At 42.2% G+C, this 25,970-nt stretch overlaps 1 protein-coding gene and 1 long non-coding RNA gene across 9 annotated transcripts in view; one reads left to right on the top strand and one right to left on the bottom strand.

The window, feature by feature from the left end:
* The window catches only part of LOC110519981 (E3 ubiquitin-protein ligase HECW2), a 65,488-nt gene extending 64,451 nt beyond the window's left edge, over positions 1 to 1,037 (bottom strand). For 5 of the 8 annotated variants that reach the window (XR_005045604.1, XM_036974118.1, XM_036974123.1 and 2 more), the window contains exon 1: positions 312 to 442. The gene's annotated coding sequence lies outside the window, so the exon portion shown is untranslated. Of the gene's footprint in view, positions 1 to 311; positions 444 to 919 lie in introns of those variants that run through there. The other 3 variants (XM_036974120.1, XM_036974121.1, XM_036974119.1) reach the window with 3 other exon arrangements.
* Positions 430 to 25,240, top strand: LOC118955837. Its single transcript, XR_005045624.1, has 3 exons — positions 430 to 832; positions 12,226 to 12,288; positions 23,229 to 25,240. It is a non-coding gene; the product is annotated as an uncharacterized LOC118955837 (long non-coding RNA).
* Positions 25,241 to 25,970: the final 730 nt, after the last annotated feature.

The following is a 25,970-nucleotide window of genomic DNA, read 5'->3' as shown; positions in this document are numbered from 1 at the left end:
GTTCATTGCCTTGCACACAATCCTGAATAGGGACTGTACTGAACAGTATGCTACCAATACTTGCTATTGGGTTACTCTGGGATTTCCCTACGTCATTTCTTAATGTACATCTCATTAATAAGACGCAGGCTTTAAATCAATCACTTTCACTTCATTGAAAGTGATCAAGACATGCACACATGACGCTTATACCAATGTAGTGGTTTGACTATAAACATATTTAAATTCATTTTGTTGAATGGTGACAATGAACGATAATAAAATATAACATTCTGACCACGGGTGCATCGGGTAGCCTACCCATGACTTACCTTTTGCGCAGAGGTACGAGATAACGGACCCACAAAAATAAACGTGAGCACAGCCTTTATCCGCAGTTATGGTGTTGATATCACGATGAATTAATTCGTTTCCGTTTTGTGCAGTCTCGGATTTATGGACGGGCGGGGTACCGCTTTAGGGGGCCCAAGTCCACCGCAGGGGTGTAGAAGTACCCTGGGTTTGAGTCACGTACAGCGTCGGCATCACTCCTTCGGTTGGCAGCACCTTTGGTGTGAAATTTTCGGGTTGCGGAGGCAGGTCGGCCTTTTTGTAGCAAAACGTCACCGTGTCTAAAGGTGCGCGCTAGCAACACCATTCTCCTGAATTATTACAACTACACGGTTCGTTTTGTCTTCTTTTCAGCGTATCCCCCCATATTTGCTTCTTCATCGCAATGCGCCTTCTACACCCTCACGAATAAGGTCCTCCCGATCATCTTCTCTGGCAGCAGATTCTCAAATCCGAACGCCCTGTCCCGCAAGCAATGCAGGTTTGGAGCCAAACCTACCGAGTAAGATGGCGAATGTAGCCAACTTAATTATCGCAGTTTGGTTATGAGTCCTTTTTCTAACATTTTTTGAAATGATGCATAATATACCTGATGCGTGAGCCGTTCCTCCTCACTGTTGATATGGTTTCATTATATTATGGGGGAGAGCATAACGTGGGCGGTGACTTAAAAGGGACAGACCAGCGTTTCCCAAACTCGGTCCTCGGGACCCCAAACGGTGCACCTTTTGGTTATTGCCCTAACACTACACAGCTGATTCAAATTATCAAAGCTTGATGATTAGTTGAGTATTTGAATTAACTGTGTAGTACTAAGGCAAAACCAAAACGAGTTTGGGAAACCCTGGGATAGACCCATCCTGCAAGAATGTATGTGTGTGTGATATTTTATAATTCATTGATGTGGTTTAGGTTAATATCCCATCCATTGTGGGCTCTGCCTGCCATGTAGCTAATGGTATATAGCCAGCAATCCCATCCAGAAAAGCAATATTTTGAAATATATATGGTGGAAGGGCAAATTGTTTTTTTAAAGGTGACAGGCTAAAGTCTCCATGTAAACCATAACACTTAATAATAAGGCTAATTTAGGCTTCATTAAAGGGGCAATCTGCAGTTCTAACAATAACAAAGTGGCAACTGATTTTGTAAATAGCTGAGGGATGTGGCTGGAGAAATGTAATCACGCTCAAACCCATGGACAGAGCTATGGATACAGGGACTGACCATGCATGAAATCAAGATGATAGCCTAAAAGCATGGTTAAAACTATAATGTTTGTTTACATTTACATGATTTACCAACAAAGGTGTAAAACAAGCTCATATTTTGGGTACTGATTGGGTATGACAGTTGACCTAAGCTCATGAAGCATCTATGGGTTATATTCTTCAATGATCAATGGAAACAGTGGCTTGCGAAAGTATTCACCCCCTTGGCATTTTTCCTGTTTTGTTTTCTTACAACCTGGCTTTGTATAATTTAATTTACACAACATGTCTACCACTTTGAAGATGCAAAATATTTTCTGGGGGGAAACAAACAAGAAATAAGACAAAAAAACAGAAAACTTGATCGTGCATAACCATTCACCTCCCCAAAGTCAATACTTTGTAGAGCCACCTTTTGCAGCAATTACAGCTGCAAGTCTCTTGGGGTATGTCTCTATAAGCTTGGCACATCTAGACACTGGGATTGTTGCCCATTCTTCAAGGCAAAACTGCTCCAGCTCCTTCAAGTTGGATGGGTTCTGCTGGTGTACAGCAATATATAAGTCATTCCACAGATTCTCAATTGGATTGAGGTCTTGGCTTTGACTAGGCCATTCCAAGACATTTAAATGTTTCCCCTTCAACCACTCGAGCGTTGCTTTAGCAGTATGCTTAGGGTCATTGTCCTGCTGGAAGGTGAACCTCCGTTCCAGATTCAAATCTCTGGAAGACTGAAACCGGTTTCCCTCAATAATTTCCCTGTATTTAGCGCCATCCAGCATTCCTTCAGTTCTGTTCAGTTTCCCAGTTCATGCAGATGAAAAACATCCCCACAGCAAGGATAGTGTTCTCGGGATGATGAGAGTTGATGGGTTTGTATCAGACATACGTTTTCCTTGATGGCCAAAAAGCTCAATTTTAGTCTCTGACCAGAGTACCTTCTTTTTTCTGGCCACTTTTCCATAAAGCCCAGCTCTGTGGAGTGTACAGCTTAAAGTGGTCCTATGGATAGATACTCAAATCTCCGCTGTGGAGCTTTGCAGCTCATTCAGGGTTATCTTTTTTCTCTTTGTTGCCTCTCTGATTAGTGCCCTCCTTGCCTGGTCTGTGAGTTTTGGTGGGCGGCCATCTCTTGTCAGGTTTGTTGTGGTGCCATATTCTTTCAATTTTTTAATAGCAGATTTAATGGTGCTCCGTGGGATGTTCAAAGTTTAGGATATTTTTTTTATAACTGTAACGTTCTGGGTGTCGTGAGTGGGAAGTCAGGTGCAGGAAACAGAGAGTTCAATATAGTGCTCTTTTAATGCACACACGGTGAACAACGGCCACCCCACGAAACACTGGGTGCTCAAAACAAATGCCCCAGACACGGGGGACGAAAACTGTCCAGCAAACTCCACGAACATAAACCAACACGTTCGTCTACACCAAACACAAAGGTTACAATAATTAATCCCGCACAAAGAAACGTGCGGGCCGGCTGACTAATAAAGCCCAACTAATTACAACAAACTCAAAACAGGTGTAACCAATAAACACATAAGGAGGGGGTGGAAAGAATCAGTGGCAGCTAGTAGGCCGACGACCGGCGAGCGCCACCCGAACGGGAATAACCCATCACTCATCACTCATTCATATATCAAATCAAATGTAATTGTCACATACACATGGTTAGCAGATGTTAATGCGAGTGTAGCGAAGTGCTTGTGCATCTAGTTCCGACAATGCAGTAATAACCAACGATTCCAAAACTACTACCTTAAGCACACAAGTGTAAAGGGATAAAGAATATGTACATAAAGATATGTACATATTCTAACTTCCTAGGAAACTATGCAGTATTTAGTTTTTTTACGTGTTATTTCTTACATTGGTACCCCAGGTAATCTTAGGTTTCATTACATACAGTTGGGAAGAACTACTGAACATAAGAGCAACGTCAACTCACCATCAGTACGACCAGGAATATGACTTTCCCGAAGCGGATCCTGTGTTCTGCCAGTTCAGAGATGAACGTACTTTCGTGCAAAAAGTGCAAATCAATCCCAGAACAACAGCAAAGGACCTTGTGAAGATGCTGGAGGAAACAGGTACAAAAGTATCTATATCCACAGTAAAACAAGTCCTATATCGACATAACCTGAAAGGCCGCTTAGCAAGGAAGAAGCCACTGCTCCAAAACTGTCATAAAAAAGCCAGAATACGGTTTGCAACTGCACATAGGGACAAAGATCGTACTTTTTGGAGAAATGTCCTCTGGTCTGAAGAAACAATAATAGAACTGTTTGGCCATAATGTCCATCGTTATGTTTGGAGGAAAAAGGGTGAGGCTTGCAAGCCAAAGAACAGCGGCGAGCGCCACCCGAACGGGAATAACCCATCACTCATCACTCATTCATATATCAAATCAAATGTAATTGTCACATACACATGGTTAGCAGATGTTAATGCGAGTGTAGCGAAGTGCTTGTGCATCTAGTTCCGACAATGCAGTAATAACCAACGATTCCAAAACTACTACCTTAAGCACACAAGTGTAAAGGGATAAAGAATATGTACATAAAGATATGTACATATTCTAACTTCCTAGGAAACTATGCAGTATTTTGTTTTTTTACGTGTTATTTCTTACATTGGTACCCCAGGTAATCTTAGGTTTCATTACATACAGTTGGGAAGAACTACTGAACATAAGAGCAACGTCAACTCACCATCAGTACGACCAGGAATATGACTTTCCCGAAGCGGATCCTGTGTTCTGCCAGTTCAGAGATGAACGTACTTTCGTGCAAAAAGTGCAAATCAATCCCAGAACAACAGCAAAGGACCTTGTGAAGATGCTGGAGGAAACAGGTACAAAAGTATCTATATCCACAGTAAAACAAGTCCTATATCGACATAACCTGAAAGGCCGCTTAGCAAGGAAGAAGCCACTGCTCCAAAACTGTCATAAAAAAGCCAGAATACGGTTTGCAACTGCACATAGGGACAAAGATCGTACTTTTTGGAGAAATGTCCTCTGGTCTGAAGAAACAATAATAGAACTGTTTGGCCATAATGTCCATCGTTATGTTTGGAGGAAAAAGGGTGAGGCTTGCAAGCCAAAGAACACCATCCCACCGTGAAGCACGGGGGTGGCAGCATCATGTTGTGGGGGTGCTTTGATGCAGGAGGGACTGGTGCACTTCACAAAACAGATGGCATCATGAGGAATGAAATTTATGTGGATATATTGAAGCAACATCTCAAGACATCAGTCAGGAAGTTAAAGCTTGGTCGCAAATGGGTCTTCCAAATGGACAATGACTCCAAGCATACTTCCAAAGTTGTGGAAAAATGGCTTAAGGACAACAAATTCAAGGTATTGGAGTGGCCATCAAAAAGCCCTGACCTCAATCCTATAGAGAATTTGTGGGCAGAACTGAAAAAGTGTGTGCGAGCAAGGATGCCTACAAACCTGACTCAGTTACACCAGCTCTGTCAGGAGGAATGGGCCAAAATTATTGTGGGAAGCTTGTGGAAGGCTACCCAAAACGTTTGACCCAAGTTAAACAATTTAAAGGCAATGCTACCAAATACTAACTGAGTGTATGTACACTTCTGACCCACTGGGAATGTGATGAAAGAAATAAAAGCTGAAATAAATCATTCTCTCTACTATTATTCTGACATTTCACATTCTTAAAATAAAGTGGTGATCTAAGACAGGGAATTTTTACTAGGATTAAATGTCAGGAATTGTGGAAAACTGAGTTTAAATGTATTTTAAGGTGTATGTAAACTTCTGACTTCAACTGTAGATGGATAGGTAGATAGATATACACCAAAAAAGATGTGTGTATATACACTACTATTAAAAATTTGGGGTCACTTAGAAATGTCCTTGTTTTTGAAAGAAAATGCATTTTCTGTCCATTAAAATAACATAAAATTGATCAGAAATACAGTGTACATGGTTAATGTTGTAAATGACAATTTTTTTTTTTTTTTTTTTTTTACCCATTTTTCATGGTATTGTTGTAGTAGCTACTATCTTGTCTCATCGCTACAACTCCCTCCCGTACGGGCTCGGGAGAGACGAAGGTTGAAAGTCATGTGTCCTCCGATACACAACCCAACCAGCCGCACTGCTTCTTAACACAGCGCGCATCCAACCCGGAAGCCAGCCGCACCAATGTGTCGGAGGCTACACCGTGCACCTGGCAACCTTGGCTAGCGTGCACTGTGCCCGGCCCGCCACAGGAGTCGCTGGTGCGCGATGAGACAAGGACATCCCTACCGACCAAGCCCTCCCTAACCCGGACGACGCTAGGCCAATTGTGCGTTGCCCCACGGACCTCCCGGTCGCGGCCGGTTACGACAGAGCCTGGGCGCGAACCCAGGGACTCTGATGGCACAGCTGGCGCTGCAGTATAGCGCCCTTAATCACTGCGCCACCCGGGAGGCCTTGTAAATGACTATTGTAGCTGGAGACGGGAGATGTTTTATGGAATATCTACATAGGCGTACAGAGGCCCATTATCAGCACCCATCACTCCTGTGTTCCAATGGCACATTGTGTTAGCTAATCCAAGTGTATTATTTTAAAAGGCTAATCGATCATTATAAAACCCTTTTGCAATTTTGTTTGCACAGCTGAAAACTGTTGTCCTGATTAAAGAAGCAATAAAACTGGCCTTCTTTAGACTAGTTGAGTATCTAGAGCATCAGCATTTGTGGGTTCGATTACAGGCTCAAAATGGCCAGAAACAAAGCCCTTTCTTCTGAAACTCGTCAGTCTATTCTTGTTCTGAGAAATGAAGGCTATTCCATGCGAGAAATTGCTAAGCAACTGATGATCTGGTACAACACTGTGTACTAATCCATTCACAGAACAGCGCAAACCGGTTCTAACCAGAATAGAACAATGAGTGGGAGGCCCTGGTGCACAACTGAGCAAGAAGACAGGTAAATTAGTGTCTAGTTTGAGAAACAGACGCGTCACAAGTCCTCAACTGTCAGCTTCATTAAATAGTTCCGGCAAAACACCAGTTTCAACGTCAACAATGAAGAGGCGACTCCGGGATGCTGGCCTTCTTGGCAGAGTTCCTCTGAAAAAGCCATATCTCAGACTGGCCAATATAAGAAAAGATTTACATGGGCAAAATAACACAGACACTGGACAGAGGAACTGTGCCTAGAAGGCCAGCATCCCGGAGTCGCCTCTTCATTGTTGACTTTGAGACTGTTGTTTTGCAGGTACTATTTAATGAAGCTGCAAGTTGAGGACTTGTGAGGTGTCTTTCTCAAACTAGATACTTTAATGTACAAAACACTCCAAGGCCCTTTTCTCAAAAGTTTATCAACTTTCACAGCAGAATTATTTTCCCATTGTTCCTCAAAAATGCAGTGTATGATATACCATTTTGTACTTTTTACTAATAATAATATTTTTTTTAAATCAAATTTAGCTACAATGACCAAATCCAGGTGGTGAGTCACATTTGTTTATATCAAATGAATTCCCATAATTTAATTTAATAATTTAACATTAGTGAACTCTGTAGTTAGTCTGTCAGGCAATAAAGCAAGAGTGGGTTGGAGAGAGAGTGTGTGGAATGGAAGGTGTGTTACTGTATCGCACTATTTATTATTAGGAAGAGAATGTGTATGGTTGAGAAAAAGAGAGGAAGGAAGAGAAAGAGTGTGAGAGGGAGATTATGTTCCTGACCGCAGTTGTATCCTATTTGTTGCTCCTCTGCTCTATCTGCTCTGTTCCTCTTGGTCAGTGAAAGTGAGGGAAGTGATGTTGAGAGTCAGGGCTCAGCAGAAAAAGGAAGGGAGGAAGATGAGTTATGGTGATTAGATGAGAGAGATTTGGAGCAAGGAGGGAGGAGTGGAGTGAGGGGAGAGTGGAGGGAGAGAAGAAGAGGAGAGTGAAGGAGGGATGACTGGAGGTGGAGAGGAGAGTAACAGGGAGAGGAGGAGAAGGGAGAGTAATAAGCAAAGGGAGAGGAGGAGGCAGAGGGAGTGGAGGAGGGAGAGGAGGAGGCGGAGGAAGAGCACACCCGAGTATGTCTGCCCCAAGTCCCACCATTCGCCCTTTGGAGTTGTTTTTGTAAGTGGTAGGAATTTATCTGTTCCAGAGCTTGTAATAGATTACAATAAGAAAATTGGAGTGGTTGACCATCTTGCCCAATTGAGGAGCTATTACAATGTTGGACGTTCAGGCAGAAAATGGTATGTGTTTTGGGGGATGCTCAACATTCATCAATGCGTACATTGTGTGGGGGACCCTGCAAAGGCCCCTTCCCAGAAACCGCAGGCGCTGGTCCCTGAAGGCATTCAAAATTCAGCTTGTGCATTCACTCTGATATGGCCACACATTTGTGTGGTGTTGCATCCGGAGTGGACGCAGGGCAAAGAGTGGGAGATGTGTAGAAACCTCCTTTGGGTGCTCTACGTGTTCTGTGGCACTTTGCAGGATGGGGCTGTGCTTCCAGAAGTTCCATGACATGTTGTAGACTAAATGCAAACTCTAAAGTGACCGTGTGAAATATAAATTTGTCCTACAAACATTTTATTGTCTCTGAACAGTTGTTGTATTTTGTATCTTCTCTCTTTATCTGCCTCTATCTAATACTTGATGCGATCACTGAATTATTGTCAGTGTAGGCTACTATTTGTACATTGTGTTTAAGGCCTGGCCTGTGCTAAATCTAATAGAGAGAGGTTACCTAAATAGTTGTCTGCATTTTTACGTTGTTACAGAAGTAAGAATCGTTGTCAATCAAATAACCTACTTTGTGTGGGTTTTGAAATACTGTCTGGATATTGTCCTCTGGTCACATTGTATAAATGTATTTATTTATATGTAAATATTATTTAGAAGTATAATGAGTGAGTAATTTATTCAAATGTACTACAATTTAACTACTCTAGGGTTTTTTTGATGTGTTAGTTGCTTTTTGATAGTGAGTGTATTTACACACTGGAAGACAACATTTGTGTTATTCCTATTGACATGAATGTGGTATCGTATTAAAGAAGAGGTTGTGCTTTTTAAAGTTAAGTTAACTTGAAATTGGCATTTGTTCTTTGTTTTTGAGCTATGTCTGTTTGTTTGAAATGTGTGAGAAAATTAGTTTTATCTTGAAAATTCTAAGTAATCTACAGCAGCATTCTAGAATTCTATTGGGGTCTACAGAGACAAAATTAATATAAAAACCACAATAGGCTATACATTTACAGTAAAAGTTCAGTAAATACACTCAGTGTAGAAAACATTAGGAACACCTTCTTTTGCCCTTCTGTTGCACTCCCTTTTGCCCTCAGAACAACCTCAATTCTTTGGGCATGGACTACAAGGTGTCAAAAGCAATCCCCAGGGATGCTGGCCCATGCTGACACAAATGCTTCCCACAGTTGTGTCAAGTTGGCTGGATGTCCTTTGGGTGGTGGACCATTCTTGATACACATGGGAAACTGTTGATCGTGAAAAAGCCAGCAGAGTTGGAGTTCTTGACACACTCAAACCGGTGCGCCTGGTACCTACTACCATACCCCAAACAAAGGCATTTAAATATTTTATCTTGCCCATTCACCCTCTAAATGGCACACATACACATTCAATAAAAGACAGTATTGTGCAGCTGTCTTCATCGACCTGGCCAAGGCTTTCGACTTTGTCAATCACTGCATTCTTATCAGCAGACTCAATGGCCTTGGCTTCTCAAATGAATGCCTTGCCTGGTTCACCAACTACTTCTCAGATATAATTCTGTGTGTCAAATCGGAGGGCCTGTTGTCCGGACCTCTGGCAGTCTCTATGGGGGTGCCACAGGGTTCAATTCTCGGGCCGACAATTTTCTATGTATATATCAATGATGTCGCTCTTGCTGCTGGTGATTCTCTGATCCACCTCTATGCAGACGACACCCTTCTGTATACATCTGGCCCTTCTTTGGACACTGTGCTAACAAACCTCCAAACAAGCTTCAACGCCATACAACACTCCTTCCGTGGCCTCCAACTGCTTTTAAATGCTAGTAAAACTAAATGCATGCTCTTCAACCGATTGCTGCCCGCACCCTCCCGCCCGGCTAGCATCACTACTCTGGACGGTTCTGACCTAGAATATGTGGACAACTACAAATACCTAGGTATCTGGTTAGACTGTAAACTCTCTTTCCAGACTCACATTAAGCATCTCCAATCCAAAATTAAATCTAGAATCGGCTTCCTATTTCGCAAACAAAGCCTCCTTCACTCATGCCGCCAAACATACCCTCGTAAAACTAACTATCCTACCGATCCTTGACTTCGGCAATGTCATTTACAAAATAGCCCTCAACACTCTACCCAGCAAACTGGATGCAGTCTATCACAGTGCCATCCGTTTTGTCACCAACGCCCCATATACTACCCACCACTGCGACCTGTATGCTCTCGTTGGCTGGCCCTCACTACATATCCATTGCCAAACCCACTGACTCCAGGTCATCTATAAGTCTTTGCTAGGTAAAGCCCCACCTTATCTCAGCTCACTGGTCACCATAGCAACACCCACCACACGCACACGCTCCAGCAGGTATATTGCACTGGTCATTCCCAAAGCCAACACTTCCTTTGGCCGCCTTTCCTTCCAGTTCTCTGCTGCCAATAACTGGAACGAATTGAAAAATCTCTAAAGCTGAAATCTTATATCTCCCTCTCTAAGGTTAAGCATCAGTTGTCAGAGCAGATTACCTATCACTTTACCTGTACACAGCCAATCTGTAAATAGCACACCCAACTACCCCATCCCCATATTACTACTTACCCTCTTGCTCTTTTGCACCCCAGTATCTCTACTTGCACATCATCATCTGTCACTCTTCTACATTGGCACACACTGCACATAGATTCTTCTATTTTTCTTTTGTGTTATTGACTGTACGTTTGTTTATGTGTAACTCTGTGTTGTTGTTTTTGTAGCACTGCTTTGCTTTATCTTGGCCATGTCGCAGTTGTAAATGAGAACTTGTTCTCAACTGTCCTACCTGGTTAAATAAAGTTGAAATGAAATAGGCTTAAAAATCCTTCTTTGGATAGGACCCTTTTTTTTAACATTTCACCTAAAATGACATACCCAAATCTAACTGCCTGTAGCTCAGGACCTGAAGCAAGGATATGCATATTCTTTGTACAATTTGAAAGGAAAAATATTAAAGTTTATGGAAATGTTAATGTTAGATCAACCATCCCGCAAGGGGAACACCAATCCTGTCTCATCCTCTTCATCTACACTGATTGGAGTGGATTTAACGGGTGACATCAATAAGGGATCATAGCTTTCACCTGGATTCACATCGTCATTCTATGTCATGGATATTTGGTACACTCAGTGTACAGTGGCAAGAAAAAGTATGTGAACCCTTTGGATTTACCTGGATTTCTGCATAAATTGGTCATCAAATTTGATCTGATCTTCAGTCACAACAATAGACAAACATAGTGTGCTTAAACTAATAACACACAAATTATTGTATTTTTCTTGTCCATATTGAATACATAATTTAAACATTCACCGTGTAGGTTGGAAAAAGTATGTGAAACCCTAGGCTAATGACTAACCCCTAGGCTAATGACTAATGACTAGGAGTGTCAGCTAAAGACTTACAAAAATCTCTGGAACGTGCTAACATCTCTGATGACGAGCTACGATACATAAAACACTAAACAAGAATGGTGTTCATGGGGGGACACCACGGAAGAAGCCACTGCTGTCCTCAAAAGAACTGCATGTCTGAAGTTTGCAAGAGTGCATCTGGATATTCCACACCGCTATTGGCAAAATATTCTGTGGACAGATTAAACTACAGTTGAGTTGTTTGGAAGGAACACACGACACTCTGTGTGGAGAAAAAAAGGCACAGCACACCAACATCAAAACCTCATCCCAACTGTAAAGTATAGTGGAGGGGCCTGGACAGCTTGCTATCATCGACGGAAAAATGAATTCCCAAGTTTATTAAGACATTTTGCTGGAGAATGTTAGGCTATCTGTCCGCCAATTGAAGCTCAACAGAAGTTTGGTGATGCAACAGGACAACGACCCAAAACACAGAAGTAAATCAACAACAGAATGGCTTCAACAGAAGAAAATATGCCTTCTGGAGTGGCCCAGTCAGAGTCCTGACCTCAACCCGATTGAAATGCTATGGGATGACCTCGAGAGCAGACATCCCAAGAATATTGCTAAACTGAAACAGTTTTGTAAAGAGGAATGTTCCAAAATTCCTCCTGACCGTTGTGCAGGTCTGATCCGCAACTACAGAACATGTTTAGTTGAGGTTATTGTTGCCAAAGGAGGGTCAACCAGTCATTAAATCCAAGGGTTCACATACTTTTCCCACCCTGCACTGTTAATGTTTACATGGTGTGTTCAATAAAGACATGAACACGTATAATTATTTGTGTGTTATTAGTTTAAGCAGACTGTGTTTGTCTATTGTTGTGACCTAGATGAAGATCAGATAAAATTCTATGACCAATTTATTTCGAAATCCAGGTATATCCAAAGGGTTGACATAATTTTTCTTGCCACTGTATAACAGTAGTGTATGGTCCAACAATGAGACAATTATTAGAGACTGTTGGAGGGTAATATACTGGACTGGTCTGCCTTGTTGTTCAATGGAGTCTAATGAAACCCGTCTTTCAGGAGTGGGCACCAGAAAAGAAAAGCAAGAAAGGGAAGAAAGAGTTACAGCAAGCCACAATAGAGGTGAGCATGTCTCTATCTATCTTCATGACCTCATGCTACAGTACAACCTTATTTCAGTGATGCTAAATATTTGGAGTCATTCAGTACTCATATACCATCTCATTATGATGAATCATCATTTCCTAATTATTATTATTATATTATTATTATTGACTGGTTTGGTAATTGTTTGTAGATAGTGTTATGTATCTCTGTGTGTGTGTGTGTGTGTGTGTGTGTGTGTGTGTGTGTCTGTGTGTGTGTGTACATAAGGATATAGAGCGGAGTGCTGGGTAGGCATGGTGTAGGCCAGGTCAATGAGAATGACATGAGACTGCTAACTCTATATGCCGAGCATGATCTCATCGTCACTAACACCTTGTTCCAGCAGAACAACAAATATAAAACGTAATAGATTCACCATTGACACTAATTCCGTCCTGCTGACATGTGTCACGAGGGGTGCAGAATGCTGGACAGATCACCGTATGATACTGGCCAAACTAGTCCCCCCTAACGCCTGCAGAACACTGTGCCCGGCTTGAGAAAGCTGCAGTAAGGGACGAGTTCCATCGCTCTCTCGCTAAAAGGCTAAGGGAGATTGAGGCTATTCTGAGCGCAGAGGATCCCATTGACCGGAAGTGGGAATCTATCAGCTCAGTGATTTATCAGGCAGTGGCCCACTCCATTGGCTACAGAGGTAGGAAACATCAGGACTGGTTCGATGAGAACTCAGACACCATCACAACCTCACTGGACTATATGCATAAAGCACACAGGGCTACTCTCAACAGCCCCATATCTGTTACTCTCCGCCAGCAATGGTGTGCATCACACAAAGAAATCTATGCAGACAAAGACAACATGCTCAATTTCTACAACTTAGCTAAAATTATCTTTGGCCCTAGAAGTCGCTCCATCACCCCCCTGAAAACAGCTGATGGTCTGACTCTCTTGAAGGACAAAAACCAGATCCTGCTGGGCTGACCACTTTGAAGCACTACTCAATCAGCGCTCTCCTACAGACCACTGCATGACCGTCCACCCATTCAAGACCTCAACCATTTGACAACCTTCCAAGAGGTGTTATCAGCTATCCATTCCCTCAAGAACAACAAGACTCGTGGCACTGACAGCATCCCGGCAGAGCTACTTAAGAAGAGAGATTAATCCTGCGCCAGATTGCTCCACCGAGAGATCGTCCCCAAACAGTGGCAGGATGCAAACATTGTCACCATCTATAAGAGCAAGGGTAACAAGTCCATCTGCGGAAACAGCCGGGGGACATCCCGTCTGGCTGTTGCCGGCAAGGTCCTAGCCAAGGTGATGCTACACAGGCTGGCTAACAACATCACAGAGGAACTGCTGCCAGAGTCACAACGCAGCTTCAGAAAGAACAGGAGAAGTGCCGTGAACAACATCAGGACCTTTTTATGGCCTTTGTCAACCTCTCCAAGGCCTTCAACACTGTGAGCAGGGAACTACTATGGGGCATTATACTCAAATTTGTCTGTCAACATCCTTTGCCAGTTCCATGATGGGATGATGGCACGGGTGGCCATACGAGGGCAGGAGTCAGTGCCGTTTGGAGTAAGCATCGGTGTGAGGCAGGGGTGTGTGCTGGCACATGTACTCTTTAACATCTCCCTCCTATGTGTCACACAGCTTCTCCATACAGAGTTTGAGGACAGCAGTGGGGTTGTGGTGGACTTCAGGCTGGATGGAAACCTATTCAACATCAGGAGGTTCCAAGCAACCACCAAGGTTTTGAGGGAGCGGGTTCTTGAGCTGCAGTGTGCGGTTGACTGTGCTCTTGTGGCCCACACTCCGGAAGACCTTAGCAGGATGGGACTGTCTATCAACACCACCAAGACAGAGGTGGTCTGCCAATGGAGATCCAGACTTCCACCCTCCATGCTTGTCTTCACCATTTACCACAAATCACTGGCAATAGTCCCGTTATTCAAATACCTTGGCAGCATCCTCTCGGAAGACTGCAGCATCGACCTCAAAATTAATAACTGGCTCAAGCAAGCATCAGCTGCCTTCGGGAAAAGGACGCATTGTCTTGCAAACAGTGATCTCCACCTCCACACCAAAGTCTGCATCACTATACAGCTGTGAAGCCTGGGTCACTTACAGTCGCCACAACAAGCGGCACAAGCGATTACAGATAAGATGCCTGCAGCGCATCCTGGGAATCACCTGGTACGACCGTGTCCCCCATACAGAAACACTTGCTAAGACCAACTGCAAGAGTATGGAGGCCATGGTCACCCAACACCAATGGCGCTGGCTTGGGCATGTCATTAGAATGTATCAGGACCGCTTGCTGCGGAAGATCCTGCATGGCCATCTACACCTTGGCCGGTGGTCTGCAGGGGGGCAGATGAAGGTGTCATGACGTGACTACCATTAATGTGATGACTGCTATTCATCAAATAGTTACCTCCTACATTTAATTTTAATAGGTCACAATGTCCTTTGTAGTTTGTCTCAGAGTGTTAGTTAGACTAGATACACCAGATGTTAGAATGGTTCCTTCAGAGGTACCTATAGTGGTGAAAGGGATGTATTTTTCCCCTCTCGTCTTCGGTTGAGTTTCCTAGACTACCAGTACTTAAACAGCTGTGAATGTTCCGGTGTAGTCTTTATCTTCTTCACTCAAGAGTTTCAGAGGGTTTAACCATTTTCTGGTCTTGTAGTTATAACCATTTCAAGCTGTGTAGCCACCGCTCCACGCAGTCTGGTATGTAGAGATTTAACCATTGGTAACCTATTCAACTCGCGCTGCACCTAGACTGGTCTAAATGGTTGATTATTCAGTGTACAGCTAGGACCACTTTACACACCGGCAGCAACCCAGCATGTTTTGGTCTAATGTAAACTTTGTCACAAGTCTTTTTATGCTTGGGTAAATAGGGGGCATCATGTTGACATGGTTACTGACTTGGCAAAAATGTACATGAAAAACATCTCATTTAGAAGGCTAAAATCATATTTTATCTTCACAAAAGTAATAATAATAAATACATGATTATCTGATCTATACATCGTGAAGCTCTTAAAGTTACAATGTTATTTAGTTATACCATCCTTAATGATATCACAAAATAATAAACTTTTTGACAGTTTATTGTTTGGATCCCCACCAACCATTCCAAACGTTTGGATTTCAAAACTAATATTTCAATGTCCAATCTTTTCATGTTAAAGTTTTTAGCAAGTCTCTCTGTAACAGTCAGACATTCCATTCTCAATACTGCAGAGCCAAACGAGAGTTTCTGCCAGGTATTTACGATCCGGTTGATGAGTCATAAAACCGGGCCAACCCCCCCAGGAGAGAGAGAGTTTGGCTATCTGTCAGCCATTGGCCTAGCTGATGGGTCCTTTTGATCCTCACCCAGGAGAGAGAGTCGTGACAAAGCGCTACAAGGACCATAAGAAAACGTTGCTGTAGAAGTGCAACATCAAACCCACAGACCTGGAGGACGCTGCTGTCGACCGTTCCACCTGGCGGTAGCTCTGCCAGGGCGGTGTACATCGGTGGGAGGAGGAGAGGAGCACAAAGAAACAGCAAAAACAGCTCAGGAGACATACAACCATGCCTGCCCCACGCTAACACCTATTGCACATGCCCCACCTGCAATAACATTTGTGAATCTCGGATTGGACTCAACAGTCACCAAAGAAGTCACCGCTAACTCAAAGGTGGAAGTCATCATTGCATACGATGGACTACCATAACATAACGTGTGTGCGTGTGTGTGTGGATGGATGCATTCACAGACACAGCTATCTGCTTGTGAGGGGTGAACTAGGAGCACAGTGCTGTAGCGGTGGGAAAGAGGAGATGGCAACAGAGAGGGCTTCGTCCTGACCTCTATACTACGAAATCAGGTTTGAAGAGTTAGCAAGATAACTTTGGTCAACCGGTACCATAAAAGTGGCTTACCTTTTAGTCAGGTAAATTTCTATGGCAACAAATCCTTCAGAACTAACCTACTCTGTGGCAGGCTAACTCATGGCTAGCTTAATTTATCCTGAATGAAGTGACTGAGCCACGAGTTTAGCACCATTGAAATCAGATATCCTCCATCTCGCAACGATTGTGTCATCATCCCCTTCATTTGAGGTAGACAAATATTTTATTAATCAACATTCTTTTTGCGTGTAAATGTTTTTTGTAATGTTAAAATGTGACCGACCGGCTTAAATCGGTCTTACTTAGCAAAATTTGAAAGTGTGTTTTTTACATTGGATAAAAGTAGAGAGCTACAAAGAGAGCTACAAAATGATTTATCATACACTACAGTTGAGGAACAATGGGAAAGTAATTCTGCTTTTAAAGTTGATAAACTTGTAAAATGGCCTTTGAACGTTTACTACTACTAGTAGAGAGCCCTCTTTGTCTACACCCATTCAGCATCATTCACACACTCTTAAGCTTTAGCCCCACCCATCTCTTTAAGGGTTGATCCGAGCGTTCTGTACTAACAATAGCAGTCAAGCACCCAAGCTAACTTGCTAGCTACTTCCAGACACAAATGAGAGAACAGCTCATTGTGCATTACTCACCCTAGCAGAGTAGACTGTTATGGTATCCAAAGCGTTGGTGACTGCAACTGTGCTGTCAGATTGTCTGTTCGTAAATTCAGGGCGTTTCGCTCTCGGAGCGTACAGAGCGCACACTGGACACTGGCCGATGAGTAGGGTTGATCCAAATGTTCTGACCTCACAAAAGCAGTCAAGCACCCAGGCTAATTGGCTAACATTGGCCAACTTGCTAGCTACTTCCAGACACAAATGAGAGAACATTTTCCTCGCCCTAGTAGAGCTGGTTAGGCTGTTATCATGTTATCCAGAGCGTTGTAAATGTGCTGCGGGCAACAATTTAATTAAGCTTTTTTTGCTGACGTTTACTGACACCGGCCATATTCAACGGGTGTTGACTGTTTGTAAATTCATTCATTATTCTGCGCTCTGGCAAACTCAGATGAGAGTGCTCTGAAGTTGGAGTAGATGGTAAACAATGAACCATAATCCCAACTCATGACGTGACTACCCTGCATGAATCTGCATGTAGCTAACCAATCAGGTTCAATGTTAGCAAGCTAACATTAGGCTATAGCTAGCCAAGCAAAGGGCTCTGAGATACAAATAATAAGATCATACACATAACGTTAGCTAGCAAGTCAGCCATCTAAGATTAGCTAGCTAGCTAACAGTACACTTTAACTTGAAATGAAGCCACTTTCTGTCAAAATTAGAAATGTGTAATATCTGAAAATGTAGCAAGCTAGACTATTTTACCCGTATACATCATTCATTGATGGATGCGTCTCCTGTTGGATGCCGTGGTTGCCCTTAGTTTGAAGATGTAATCCGGAGACGGTGTTTTCTACATCTCCTGAGCTATCATACTTGAATTCCACTCATTTCAAAACTCGGCTTCATCAATAAGTGCATCGAAGACATCGTCCCCACAGTGACTGTACATGCATACCCCAACCAGAACCTATGGATTACAGGCAACATCTGCACTGAGCTAAAGGGTAGAGTTCCTTGAAAGCGGCAACCGAAGCTTATAAGAAGGGTAGAGTTCCTTGAAAGCGGCAACCGAAGCTTATAAGAAATCCCCTGGCGGCGTAGTGTGTTACTGATGGTAGGCTTTGTTACTTTGGTCCCAGCTCTCTGCAGGTCATTCACTAGGTCCCCCCGTGTGGTTCTGGGATTTTTCCTTACCGTTCTTGTGATCATTTTGACCCCACGGGGTGAGATCTTGCGTGGAGCCCCAGATCGAGGGAGTTTATCAGTGTTCTTGTATGTCTTCCATTTCCTAATAATTGCTCCCACAGTTGATTTCTTCAAACTAAGCTGCTTACCTATTGCAGATTCAGTCTTCCCAGCTCGGTGCAGGTCTACAATTTTGTTTCTGGTGTCCTTTGACAGCTCTTTGGTCTTGGCCATAGTGGAGTTTGGAGTGTGACTGTTTGAGGTTGTGGACAGGTGTCTTTTATACTGATAACAAGTTCAAACAGGTGCCATTAATACAGGTAACGAGTGGAGGACAGAGGAGCCTCTTAAATAAGAAGTTACAGGTCTGTAACCAGAAATCTTGCTTGTTTGTAGGTGACCAAATACTTATTTTCCACCATAATTTGCAAATAAATTCATAAAAAATCCTACAATGTGATTTTCTGGATTTTTTTTCTCATTTTGTCTGTCATAGTTGAAGTGTACCTATGATGAAAATTACAGGCCTCTCTCATCTTTTTAAGTGGGAGAACTTGCACAATTGGTGTCTGACTAAATGCTTTTTTGCTCCACTGTACATGTTACCTCAATTACCTCAACTAACCGGTGCCCTCGTACATTGACTCTGTACCGGTACCCCCTGTATATAGGCCTCGCTATTGTTATTTTACTGCTGCTATTTAAATATGTGTTACTTTTATTTCTTATTTTTTACTTAACACGTATTTTTCTTTGAACTGCATTGTTGGTTAAGGGCTTGTAAGTAAGCATTTCGCTGTAAGGCTGTATTCGGCACATGTGACAAATAACATTGGATTTGATTTGTATCTCTGTTAGTCTAATGGCTTGGATGCCAGTAAGATGTTAAACTAGAATACGTACTGAGTCAACTCCACCTGTGGTATCCTCTACATCTGCTATTCCCAAACTGGGGCATGCGCAATGACGTCAGGGGTACGTCAAATAAAAATGTGATTCACATTTTCAAACAGTCCATTTAGATTTTCCAACGGGGCTATACATTCGGGTGATGTTTTTTCTCACCTGAGTAGTCTCGTTTCAATGCCAAAAAATGTAATTAAACCATCGAGTGTTCAGCAAAATAACAACACGATGTTAAACACAGGTAGCCTTATCAAATAATCAACATCCAATCACATTAACCGTTACTCTCTCACGGGAATTGCACTAAAGGTCCGTATGCAGCCAAACGTAGCTGCTGCTCATTCCGTTTGCTTGAAAATTGATGAATGGTTAAAAAAAGTAAGGCCTACCGTCCATAGATCCACATACCTGCACCTGTTGATGACACAAGTTGTTCTGCTTCCACGAGCACATCCAATGCTAGCATTAGTAATTCTACATAATTCTACGCAAATTTGATTAGAACTACATTAATTTGGGGTTCACATATATTGGGAGTAGTGCCTTTCCTCAGCCACAGTGTGTTATATGTGCAAAAGTACTACAGTTGAAGTCAGAAGTTTACATACACCTTAGCCAAATATATTTAAACTCAGTTTTTCACAATTCCTGACATTTAATCCTAGTAAAAATTCCCTGTCTCAGGTCAGTTAGGATCACCACTTTATTTTAAGAATGTGAAATGTCAGAATAATAGTAGACAGAATGATTTATTTCAGCTTTTATTTCTTTCATCACATTCCCAGTGGGTCAGAAGTTTACATACTGTATACTCAATTATACATATTTGGTAGCATTGCCTTTAAATTGTTTAACTTGGGTCAAATGTTTCGGATAGCCTTCCACAAGCTTCCCACAATAAGCTGGGTGAATTTTGGCCCATTCCTCCTGACAGAGCTGGTGTAACTGAGTCAGGTTTGTAGGCATCCTTGCTCGCACACGCTTTTTCAGTTCTGTAGGATTGAGGTCAGGGCTTTGTGATGGCCACTCCAATACCTTGAATTTGTTGTCCTTAAGCCATTTTGCCACAACTTTGGAAGTATGCTTGGGGTCATTGTCCAGTTGGAAGACCCATTTGCGACCAAGCTTTAACTTCCTGACTGATGTCTTGAGATGTTGCTTCAATATATCCACATCATTTTTCTACCTCATGATGCCATCTATTTTGTGAAGTGCACCAGTCCCTCCGGCAGCAAAGCACCCCCACAACATGATGCTGCCACCCCCTGTGCATCACGGTTGGGATGGTGTTCTTTGGCTTGCAAGCCTCACCCTTTTTCCTCCAAACATAATGATGGTCATTATGGCCAAACAGTTCTATTTTAATTTCATCAGACCAGAGGACATTTCTCCAAAAAGTACGCTCTTTGTCCCCATGTGCAGTTGCAAACCGCAGTCTGGCTTTTTTATGGTGGTTTTGGAGCAGTGGTTTCTTCCTTGCTGAGCGGCCTTTCAGGTTATGTCGATAATGGACTTATTTTACTGTGGATATAGATGCTCCATCTTCACATGGTCCTTTGCTGTTGTTCTGGGATTGATTTGCACTTTTCACACCAAAGTACGTTCGACTCTAGGAGACAACGCATCTCCTTCCTGAGTGGAATGACGGCTGCGTGGTCCCATGGTGTTTATACTTGCACACTATTGTTTGTACAGATGATCGTGGTACCTTCAGGTGTTTGGAAATTGCTCCCAAGGATGAACCAGACTTGTGGAGGTCTACAATTTTTGTTCTGTGGTCTTGGCTGATTTCCTGTGATTTTTCATGATGTCGAGCAAGGAGTCACTGAGTTTGAAGGTAGGCCTTGAAATACATCCACAGGTACACCTCCAATTGACTCAAATGATGTAAAGTAACCAATCAGAAGCTTCTAAAGCCATGACATAATTTTCTGGAATTTTCCAAGCTGTTTAAAGGCACTGTCAACATAATTTATGTAAAGTTCTGACCCACTGGAATTGTGATACAGTGGATTATAAGTAAACAATTGTTTGAAAAATTACTTGTGTCATGCACAAAGTAGATGCCCTAACCGACTTGCCAAAACTATAGTTTGTTAACAAGACATTTGTAGAGTGGTTGAAAAATGAGTTTTAATGACTCCAACATGTAAACGTCCGACTTCAACTGTATCTCACTGCTCGATGAAGCCTTCATGCTTGCGCAGACATTTAGAAACGAGACATGTCAATTTGACAAATAAGCCATGGGAGTTTTATGAGCGAGAATTAAGACTACTTTCGAGTAGTAAGAAATGTATAATAGCAACAGATACCATTAATAAGAAGGGGCTATAAGCGTCTTATATGGTGAGCTACCGAGTGGCTAGGACAGGTCAGCACCATACTATTGTGGAGGCATTACTTATTCCTGCTGGTGTGGATATGGCTGGGGAAAAAGCCCAAAAAACTATACAGACAATGCCTTCATCAAACACTGTTTCACGACGTGTCAGTAACATGGCAGGAGATGTTTTGAAACAATTACTGCTTCGCATACAAGCCAGTGAATTCTACAGTGAAAATGTTTAACTTTGTTAAAGCAAGGCCCCTGAATTCTCGTATATTTTCTGCATTATGCAATGATATCGGCAGCAACCATGTAACGCTTTTACAACATACAGAAGTGCGCTGGTTATCAAGGGGCAAAGTAAAGTTCTCTTTACTGACCATAATATTCACTTGTCTGACCGCTTGCATGATGACGAGTTTCTCACACGACTGGCCTATTTGGGTGACATTTTTTCCTCACCTGAATGATCTGAATCTAGGATTACAGGGACTCTCTGCAACTATATTCAATGTGCAGGACAAAATTTAAGCTATGATTAAGAAGTTGGAGCTCTCTCAATCTGCATTAACAAGGACATCACAAAGGGTCTTTCCAACATTGTATGATTTTTGTGTGCAAATGAACTCAAGCTTACAGACAATGTTAAATGTGATATAGCGAAGCACCTGAGTGAGCTGGGTGCGCAATTACTCAGGTACTTTCCCGAAATGGATGACAAACAACTGGATTCGTTATCCCTGTCACTGTTTTCTAGGTGTGAAGGAGAGTCGGACCAAAATGCGGCGTGTAGATTGCGATCCATGTTTAATAAACAAACGTAAAACACGAATCGATACAAACACTACAAAACAAAGAACGTAACGAAAACCGAAACAGCCCTATCTGGTGAGAACACAGAGACAGGAACAATCACCCACAAACACACAGTGAAACCCAGGCTACCTAAATATGGTTCCCAATCAGAGACAATGACTAACACCTGCCTCTGATTGAGAACCATATCAGGCCAGACATAGAAATAGACAAACTAGACAATGAAACATAGAATGCCCACTCAGCTCACACCCTGACCAACCAAAACATAGAAATATACAAAGTAAACTATGGTCAGGGTGTGACAATCCCTTTCATGCCCTGCCTCCAGTCCACTTACCGATATCTGAACAAGTGGTTCTGTGAAAATGTTATTTAATCAGAAGTCACTGCCAGAATTCTGGATAGGGCTGCACTCAGAGTATCCTGCTTTGGCACATCACGCTGTTAAGACACTGATGCCCTTTGCAACCAGTACCTTTGTGAGAGTGGATTCTTGGCCCTCACTAGCATGAAAACTAAATACAGGCACAGACTGTGTGGGGAAAATTATTTAAGACTGAGGGGCTTATACAACCCAACAATGCGGAGTAATGTGCATCCTTTCAAGCACACCCTTCTCATTAACCTGTCGTGAGTTATTCACAATTGTTGATGAACAAATAAAGTTTTATATGTAAAATGGCTAAAAAAAGAGCAAAATTATTGATTAGTATTATATTATTATTTGTGCCCTGGTCCTATAAGAGCTCTTTGTCACTTCCCACGAGCCGGGTTGTGACAAACTCACACTCACTCTTATGTTTAATAAATGTATCCTATAGCGTATATAAATGTATCGTATATAAATGTAGTGTGTTTTTGTGGCAGGCTTACAATGATGGCAAAAAAACAACATTTGAGAGTGGGTTGACCCTGGTGCTAGAGGGGGTACGCAGCTGGAGGTTGAATGTTTGAATGTTTGAACCACTGCTCTAAATGTACACGTGAGCATCCTCCCCTCAGCTCCTCAATGGCTCCTCAATGTGTTTTTTAGAAGGTTTAGTAATGTCTTATTTGCCTTGACAAGCAGCCCATTTCCAATCAGAATACCTGTATTTATACTGGTATGCCTTACTGAGTAAGACCATGTCAATTTTCTCTCCTTCCCATTTACCCCTCTCCCCTCCATTAGTTCCTCTGGAGAGGCCTGCCTCAGATGAATGAGGCAGAGGGCAACCCACCCAATACCACCACCTCATCTCACTGAAGAACGAAGAAGGCAAGACTGCGAGGAGTACATGTAAAGTACCATGGTCTAAGAGAGAGAGGCGAAATGAATGAGTAGTGCCGAGGGCAAGTGGGTCACGAGAGGAATCACACTAATACATGATCACGTACAAACGTGTAATAGAGTTAAGAATGTGCCGTAACCTCACTCCACATCTAGCTTGAAGTGTCGCGGATGGTGCCATCCAATTGGTACCTTTTGGGTGGCTCAAACTATCGATAGGTTTTCAAGGAGGATGTTCATGTGTGTTTGCGAATAGAGGATCACTGGTTCGAGCCCAGTGTGGGACAGGGACAGTGGAGGGAGATATATACTGTTTTTGTATTACCACTACACACCTGATTCAAATCATTAACACTTGATGATAAGTTGATCATTTGAATATGTTGTGGAGGCAAAAACAACAATGTGCACCCCTTTGGGTCCCCAGGACCAGCCTAAGAAGTGCTGTTCTATCTAGACTAATCACATTCCCCACCTCACCTATCCCTGGAGACCGTATGTAGACATGATACAACTCTGTGAACACATTGACCCTACTATAATGAATGTTTGTTACGTGTGCCTATTTGCTTTTTTTGCAGACGACAAGCATGTAGGTTAGATATGAAAGCATTGCTTGGTTTTTAAAAAAAGTGTTGCTACCGTTTGCAAACAAAGTAACTGTGACACTTGTGTTTTTAAGGTGATTCCCTAGAGGACTCTAGTCCTCGGAATGCAATTAGTTTAATCAGGTGTGTTAGCTGTGGAGGACTGGAGTACAACGATGAGGATGATCAGATCGAGATGGAATCAACAGATTCAATGCAAGAAGCAGCTTGATCTGATACATGGCTCTACTGATTCTAATAACTAGCTGGTTGATAAGCTACAGGAGGGTAACTTTCCAGGAGATCTGAACCTCCACCTAGTCCCCCCACCCTTTTCTCTTGTAACCTCTCTCCCTCTACTGTAGCCGTGTTTGGTGATTGGACTGAGAGAGATGTAAACACAGACAGCTTGCAGCGACCACATTACATCATAATTTAAAATAAAGTGAATCATCTTTGTTTCATATTGTTGTTTGTTTGTGCTAAGGTTAATTTGAAAAGTACTGATGAATGTATTACAAGTTGACTTGAGTGACATATGTTTTTTATGTTTTGGTATTGTATTACTTTCTGTAACTGGTGTCATCACCTGTTGCTTGCATTTCAATAGCTAAGTTGTTTTTGAATTACACACAGGGGCAGCTCTAGCTTTTTGGAGGCCCTTTTTGGAGGCCCCAATTTTTGTAACAATGCAGAGGGCTCCGCTTAGCTCCACATTGACATGATTGGTTGACGGTAGGTAGGGGCAGTACATCCTGTATAAACAAACTCACTCCCTTGACAATTTGAATTGTTGTTGAATTTGCAGTGCACTTTGACGAAAGGCTATCAGAACAAGTTCATAAAAAACATATTTTCATGTAGGGATTTCAAAGACACGAAAATGAGTTTGAACTCCTGGAAAGAGATTGGGTAGGTAATGGGGATAAATGCAGTAAAGAGGTCAATGGAATGCAGACCGTGGGGGGATAGGACACTGGATTGGCGCACATTCAACAAATCTGATCTAACAAAGTGGATATTTGTCAATTCCGTCATGACTGATGTATTGTAACAGGCCCAAAATGTGGTTAATTTTATATATTTGGCTGTTTTTGCTGCCTAACATTAAGTTGTTATCCCTTTTCAGGTTTAGGAAAAGTGACTGACAAATGCTGACTCCCATTCGTATAAGCTGGTAGTGTAGCTAGCATACAGAAATCGGTGGTGGTAGTCAAAGTAGTTTTTTACTATAATGCAGTTGATTGATGAAGATGACATGAACATGGTTTGTTGAGATCGGAGTGGAAGAATTTGACTGACCTGCACAGAGCCCTGACCTCAACCCCATCGAACACCTTTGGGATCAATTGGAACGCTGACTGCGAGCCAGGTCTAATCGCCCCAATATCAGTGCCCGACCTTACTAATGCTCTTGTCCCCGCAGCAATCTTCCAACATCTAGTGGGAAGCCTTCCCAGAAGAGTGAAGGCTGTTGTAGCAGCAAAGGGGGGACCAACTCCATATTAATGCCGATGATTAAAGTAAAGTAAAGGAGATCTCCTTTAATTAAGATTATCCATAGATTCTATCCAAGTAATAGCTTGATTTCTAAATATATACCTGTTACCAGTGAATGCAGTTTTTGTGAACTAGAAACGGAATCTATTGAACACTTATTCTGTCATTGTTTACTTAGTGTTCTGGACTGAGGTAAAACTACATCTTGGCAACAAAATGCATACAACCATTGATATATCTAAGTTTGACATTATCTTACTACACTGAATCCACAATTGAACAGTATGTCATAAATCTCTTTATTTTTACTAGGAACATTTTTCATACACAAATCAACATTTATGAAGAAAAATACAATTTTCAAAATTTTTGTATCTGATTTGGAAAACTTTTTAGAATCATTAAAACATATACAAAACAAAATGTTTTAAAAAATCTATTCGCTACATGTCTCTATTTTAATTGATATGTGGATTTCTATTATTAGAATTTGTATTTCTTTGTGGAATCCCTCTGGCTGTTCTGTTTTTTTGTGTTTTGCATGTTACTGTAAAAT

The sequence above is a fragment of the Oncorhynchus mykiss genome, chromosome 3 (genome assembly GCF_013265735.2).
Source record: "Oncorhynchus mykiss isolate Arlee chromosome 3, USDA_OmykA_1.1, whole genome shotgun sequence".
In the NCBI taxonomy this organism is placed as follows: Eukaryota; Metazoa; Chordata; class Actinopteri; order Salmoniformes; family Salmonidae; genus Oncorhynchus; species Oncorhynchus mykiss.
This window is presented reverse-complemented; position numbering and strand designations above follow the sequence as displayed.